Source organism: Bemisia tabaci, chromosome 5 (assembly GCF_918797505.1).
Source record: "Bemisia tabaci chromosome 5, PGI_BMITA_v3".
In the NCBI taxonomy this organism is placed as follows: Eukaryota; Metazoa; Arthropoda; class Insecta; order Hemiptera; family Aleyrodidae; genus Bemisia; species Bemisia tabaci.
The window spans coordinates 15,914,519-15,922,033 of record NC_092797.1 but is presented as its reverse complement, the minus strand read 5'-3'; positions in this window follow the sequence as shown (position 1 = coordinate 15,922,033).

Genomic DNA, 7,515 nt, shown 5'->3' with positions numbered 1-7,515 from the left:
CGGCGCAAAAAGAAAATGGTAGTCCCGGAACTCACTAAGTCCTAGCATCCGTAGTTAATAACATTAGCATGATTTTTGAATTTCATTAGAGAAAAAAGTGACTTGATTTATTTGGTGACTGATCTCGTATGATACTGCAAAACATGTTTTCTCTTCAAATTTTCAATAGAAAAACAACATACATAACAGGAATCCTGGAAATCAATTCCCTCGCAAAATTAGATACAAATTTTTATAGAGCAGCCCGAGACAATAGTAACGGTAGAAAAACAAGGGGGAAACAAGGCTAAAATACACAATTAAAAAAACCTAGACGTTTCGACTCAAAACTGAGTTATTTTCAGTCGGAAATACAATAAAATTTTTTTTAAAAAAACGATGAAAACCTGAGCCCTAAATGGTGGTGGCCGGGATCTTAGAAAAAAAATCGTTTTTTTTTCTTTTTTAAATTTTTATTGTATTTCCGACTGAAAATGACTCAGTTTTGAGTCGAAACGTCTCGATTTTTTTAATCGTGTAAGCATTATTTCCCGTTTTTCCCCCTTGTTTTTCTACTGTCACAAAATTATAGGTATTTATAGTCAATAGGTGGGTAAATCGTAACAATACAAATGACGTCATTTGTATTAATATATAATGTAAAATATAATATATATAAAATAAAATAATATATATATATATATATATAATGATAATAATAATATGATCTAACATCCATTTGATCTGTGTTAAAAATAGTACTTCATATCTTGCTCCAGCTATTTTTCGAAGTTCCCGTTTTGCATGAGAATCGATCTCTACGTAAGGTTTTGAGCAGAAAATATGTGATGCTTTTGGCTAGTTCAGACTCTGTCTAGTGACCGATGAATAAGAAAAATTATTTAATATCATTTTTGCATATAATTACAGCAAAACCCAAACGGAATCGGAGTTATAAAAGTTCAAAGTTTTCGGTTCTAAAAACGTAGTACAGACTTCGGTCTCGCTGACCTTGCTGTAATCTCTCTCCGATTTGATTCGCTTTCTTCACAATCCAGTCCCTAACTTAATGTTAAAAAGGCCGCGGGGTGTTCAAAAAAGGTACGCTCATTCTGACCGGTAAATAGGCGTTTGACTGTCTGCTACGTGTCTGGACAGCAAATCGCGTGGAGTGGCGTAAAGCGCTGTGCGTCTCGTTAACGTAGCGTTGCCGGCTTCTTGAGAGGTGGACAGAGTTACACAAATAGGCGCTAACTTTCAGAGCTAACGCGTATTAAAGCAACTATCTGCATTGGGAAATTAATAGGTCATACGTTGTTTCTGAAAAAGTCGGAAAAGATGGTTCCGTTTTGCATAATTCAATTTACATGTGAATTCACGATTTACTCTTCATAGCATGTACGATGTTCAACATATCACAGCATGGCAGTGGGAGGGAGGCGCAAATGAACCCAGGCCAGTTTCTTTCTGCATGAACGGAAGGATAAGAATATTCGGATATAACGTTTTTCCAACTCTGAGGCAAACATTCAGGAAAAGTAATTTTTATTACTCTTTGGTAGAAATTTTCCAAATTTTGAAGAAAGAATTGTCTGAATAGGGAGGGTTTTACACAATCGTTCTGGCATATCGACGGTGAAACTACCAAACCACGTATCTCGTTTGCGGTGTTTAAAAATCTACGCTCGCATTTTATTTTTTTGAAGTAGACCAAATCAATATCATTCCTTGAAATTTTCATGGCATTTTCTCCGCACAAAGAGGAAAAATCACAGAAATTTGCAAGACTAGATGTTAAGAAGTTTTTCATTTAAAAAATAAAGTATGACAGGAAGTCTGCGACGTCGCAAACCGAGATACGTGGTTTGGTAGTTTCACTGTCGATATGTTTCACCTTTGGCAAAACCGAAAAGCAATGTGTACTTTAAAAGCTATCTTTATTAATTGAAAGATAATTGACGCTAAAAAGCTAAATAGTCAACAGTTTTCCCTCTAAAATACGTTTTCTTAAACGCAAACTACAAACCGCCAAAACTCAGTTTCGGATAAACATTCATGGGTGTTTTTGTCTCGAATTGTTCCTAAGAAAATACTCGTTGATGCATTTGTGTGAACCTAACTCAATTCGGAGTCCTTGTGAACGAAGGAGCCCTCTCCCATACTACCGTGCTAAGGAAGAACGCCGTATGAACATTCGAGAGTTGCCAAATTTCCTTCGATAAAATTTTCATTTTATAGGAAAGTCATGAATATTTTCTCTTGAAATTTTCAGGACTTATCGGTGGAATTACGAGCAAAATAATCCAAAAAATTGGAAGAAAAATATACATAAGTTTGCCAGGAAATTCGTGTTTTATCGTAGGAAATTTGATAGCGTCTGAAGGTTCATACGGCGTTCTTCCTTAGCAGGCAGCATAAGACGGTCGCATTAATTTACCTACTTATACGAGTTTTTTCCTTTTTGCGAATCTAACGTGTCCCGCCGTAACTATCGGCAACGTGGCTGGTAAAAAGCTTGGCATCGAAACGGCACGTCGCCTTTTCTTCCCGTTTATCGTTGTCATCGTCACGTTCGATCAATCTCTAATTTTCTAGGCATTGATATAAACATGGCAAACGCTTTGAATACCAGAAATTTCACTCACTATTTACTCCGCCTATCCCAGTCTATTTTTATTGCGACACAATATAATATGTTCATGACATTCAAAGAGGCGATTTCACTTGAGATGTTGCGTCTTCAACTAAGTGAGTCTTGCGCAAGTATACGGGGGTAAATTCACATTAGGAGGATCTAAAAAACAAACTGGGATGCTTGTCTTTTAAGAAAAAAATGTTTTTGAAGGTTGAATTCTTGAGATGATCCAAAACGATAAAATGTGTTCAAACAGTAGGATTCAACGTTCAATATTAACATTGTTATCAGTTTAATATTTAATAACACAGTGCGAATGTTTTAATACACAGCCCTATGGTATGATTCCACGTGCCTTCCACTTTAGCTCTAAAAGTACCACCACAAATAAGACAAACGGAAGCAAACACAATATGGAAATAAGGCAAAGAAAAGGAACCGCGTTGATGACGGCGCAGAGATACAACTATTCGTACTTGATGGATGTCTGCGTTGCGTCTGCAAAATTGAAGGCGCTATAGCTCGACGCATAAACTCATCTATGCTGTCGATGAAGTGTCGCTTGGATTCGGGAGAACAGTTAGACAATGGGCCTGAAATAACGTCTCCTCTAGTTTCTTCTGTGGCTGTGTTGACATTCGATTTTTCTCCTTTTTTTCCAATTTGACATTCGTTTCTTTTCTTACACTCAAAAAACAAGTATGGGAGGAGTGACTAACCGGCCGAGTTATGGATCATGGAGCCATAAAATATAGTTCGTCACCATGTTTATAGGTTCACGACCAATAAAGTATGGCTCAGAAAGCCATACTGCAGACGGTAAGTCACTTTGGTTAGAAATCATGGATCTCCGAGCCATTTTTTATGGGTCTCAGAGTCATACCTTTTTTTGAGTGTACGATGTATTCAACGACCTGTATCTACTCGCATATACCAGCCTCAAACAACCCGCGGAGTATGAGCATTTAGCAAGCCTCGGGTCATATTGATCCGACCTGTGCATCCAAAGGTAAAATTCGTTCACTGTTCCAAACAGCGGGCTGATCATAAAATTGATAGACAAGGCGATAGACATACAGGACAAAGGGGAAATGAACCGACACTATTGGTGGAAGCATGGTTGCAATGAACTAACTAACCACGCGAGACTTTATGGCTTGTTCATAATTTTCCCCTTACTATGGAAACAATCCGTTTCGACCAAAGTTTCCAGATTGTGCGATTAAATGTAGATATTTTACATGTGTTTAAATAGGGGAAAGTGCTGAAAAATCAGCACTATCTGGCAACTATGTCAACCGTTAGGATCGCTCCATTTCGTCTATATGTTTTCTTTGTATATAGATTTGAATCTCCATTAGCAGCCTACGTGGCTTCCAAATGTTAAAAACCTTTATACCGCAGTATCAGCAAATAAATAAGGAGGGAATGAAAACACGGGTAAACAAGGCTAAAACATTAAAAACACTAAACGGCAGGACGTTTCGAGCTGTTACCAGCTCACTTTCAGGATTTTTTGGGGTGTTTTTTGCAGTTGAAAATGAGCTGGTAACAGCTCGGAACGTCCTGCCTTTTAGTGTTTTTAATGTTTTAGCCTTGTTTACCCATGTTTTAATTCCCTCCCTATTTATTCGTATATTCGGGCTATCTTTTTTGTGCTTTATCGTATCAGACAGCTGAGCAACAGTTTCCCACATTACCAGAACGTGGGTGAATGACTCATATTCGACGCGTAGTCGTAAAACCGTAATGTTGAAATGTCACCTTAATGTGAATCTGGACACCAAGCGCTAATGCAATGCCCAGTTAGGCTTAGGGTTTTGATTTATGAGACCTAAAATAGGCCTCGCGAAAGCCCCGCAGTCATCAAGTAAAATTCATGAGTCTGCATGGTGGAAGAGGGTGCGGCGCTTATCCTTAATATTATACGCCAATAGAAGGAAATGCATTCATGCAGCAAAGGGGAGCATTTCCCACCCGCGCTGAGGAAAAACTTTGTATAAGCCTTCGGACGTCGCTGAATTTCCTTTGATGAAATACAAATTTTCTATGAAACTAGTGAATATTCTCCTTTCAGTTTTTCAGATGATTTTATTTTTGATATGATCTAAAGTATATGAAAAATTTCAAGGGATGTGTACATAACTTTTCACAAAAAAATATATTTCAACGAGAGAAATTTGACGTCATTCGAATTTTCATTTAACGTTCTTCCTTAACGCGGCTACGATATGTGGCAGACAAAGCAAGGACTTGTTTGTGATGGGCTGCTTATAAATTACGTAAAGTTCTAGATGGGGAGGGGGGTCGGTTTTTTTTTTTTTTTTTTTTTGAAGAGGAAGAATTTTAATCAGGGAAACCCATCTTGTCTGTAGTGAGAGAAAAAAATTGGGGGAAATTTTTTTTTGAAAATTCATCCAGTAAATCCTGAGAAATGTGCACCGAAAGGTCAATTAATTGTTTGAGAAAAAAGTTTTTGAGGTGTTATCAGGGTGTACGTTCCGTCGGTGCGTTATAAAACGTTGCAGAACTTACTTATAATGATGATCAGATCTTTTTTCTTGCTTTTTTCTCCTTTTTTTAAGAAAACAAACAAACTTAATCTTTGAATTACAGCTGAGGCTATGGAGAATTCGATTAGAAAAAACACCCGAATTTGTTTTCCTGACCTTCCTTCAGTGACGCACCTCAAGTAAAATTACATCATTTTACAAAACACATCTTACATCACCTTACAATTACAAAATCTTGAATTACAGCTGAGGATATGGAGAATTCGATTAGAAAAAAGAAACCCAATTTTTTTTCCTAACCAAAGAATACCCATGACTTCCCTTCAGTGGCGCACCTCAAGTAAAATTAGACGTAACTCCAGACGATTCAATATAATTTAGGAGAGTGTTTAAACTCATTCGATAATTTTCCAAAGATATTAGCCCTGTGTCCACTTGTCAAAATGGCGTCAAAATGGAAGCTCAAAATGAATCGATTAATACGATCTGTTCGCGATTGTTGATCAAAATAGAGTAGTGCCGCTCTATTTTGAGTTGCAACACTCATCAATCGCATCCAGTCCCGACTTAGAGCCACTTATTGTTGAAATTGATTCATTTTGAGCTTCCATTTTGACGCCATTTTGACGAGTGGAGACAGCGCTATAGCCCCTTTAAAACTCGAAACCTGTCATGAATCGACTTGACTCGATGGTTGTCGCCATCGAATCAATTAGTGAATCGTTACCGCATGGAAATATCCGATATAACCCTATCTCAGCAATGATATCTATCGATCGAAATCATTCGATAACGATGCAACAATCGACCCGCAAGCTTGTCTCGGAAGTATCGATTAAAATCGATTTTGCCACAATCGAGTGTGCATCGCCGGCGTGCGAGCGAGCTGTACTCTTGGCACGTCCTCAGCCGGTGAGAAGCAGCAAAACATAATTTGCTCAAACTCATCACCCCAAGGTTCAGGCAATAAGCAACCCTGTCCTGGGGCAATTGACCCACTTAACTCTCCTCCCCCTCGGAATCGTTACATGGCTTCTTCAAGAATCCAATGAATTTTCTTATGATTAGGCCGTTGAGGGAGGGTCGCCGTGGTTCCGTTTAAGTTCCGCGTTGTCGTTTTTTTTTTTTTTCATAATTTTTACGAGGGATATCCCTTTCTCCTTTCAGCCAGTGAATCCACACGCACCTTTGAGTTTTAGGAGTCATCAGACTCGTAAAGCTCAGTTTATATGTGCGATCGAAGATTTTTAGGAGCTAAATGAATTTTTTTTAATATATCACAACGCATTATGTGGAAAGTTATACGCGAGAAATACACTTTCAGGACTTGCATCCGTACCTAGGGAATTTTTCTGGCCCGCGCCTATTAACGAGGAGATCGCCTATTCTTAAAAAATTCAGACTTGCGCAAATTTATTTTGGGCCACAAAATTCAGACTTGCGCAAATTTATTTTGGGCCACTTTGGACCATGGTCTTCATCTTTTAGGGAACATGGCCAACTTTTTAGGAGCATTTGGCGCAATGGCTACTACGGGTTCAAAACGCTGCTTTCTAACAAAACGCCAGCTTTAAACGTTAATTGCCACAATTTTTCGACTATCCGTAAGGAATATTGCCCAGGTAAATCCAACGTCCTTAGATTTTCGAACTACTACACTCTCATTTAAAATTGCAAAAATTGACCCCATAAATGCCTAACTTTAAAAAAAGAACTAAAATACTTTGACTTAATGAATTTAGAAATGGGAAAAAGTATCTTTGTTCTTGGCGGTTTCTTGCTTAAAATGCTTTTGAATAAAAAAGATTTGTCAAATAATTCCGAATCAGATTATTTTTGAAAGGCCGGAGGCAACAGGTTTGTTTTATCATGCCACGAAATGCCATAAAAGATACAAAATGTTTGTGCGTGTATTTCGCTTTCTTTGGGTGAATTACAAAGGCAGAGTTGCAATATTAATCACGGCACTTTCTTTCAAGAAAATGCAGGTTCATATTTTCCCGCAAGCATGCTTCCCTCTCCGTTCTCTTTCCGTAACATATGGCGTCATCAATATTTACGGCACGCAGCCAAGTTTAGAGGGAAGAACGGATGGGTAAGAGAGGGAGGCGCTCGTCGCACTGAATGAGTGATTCAAGAATCGTATCAGCCAGACTGAACGCAAAAATTGATCCATTGTCAATCAGTCAGTTCTGCATCTCATCAGGATTGTCAAATCTCACTTCATGGCAATCTTCTTCGTGTACAATTTGTTGAAACATTTTCATGACAATCCGATAATGATGCAGAGTTGCATGATTGCCGCATTATACGAGAAGATCCGTAAAATTTACGTCAATTTCACAACCTGAATAGTATGCACAAGGTTAACCCTTAGATGCCCAACGC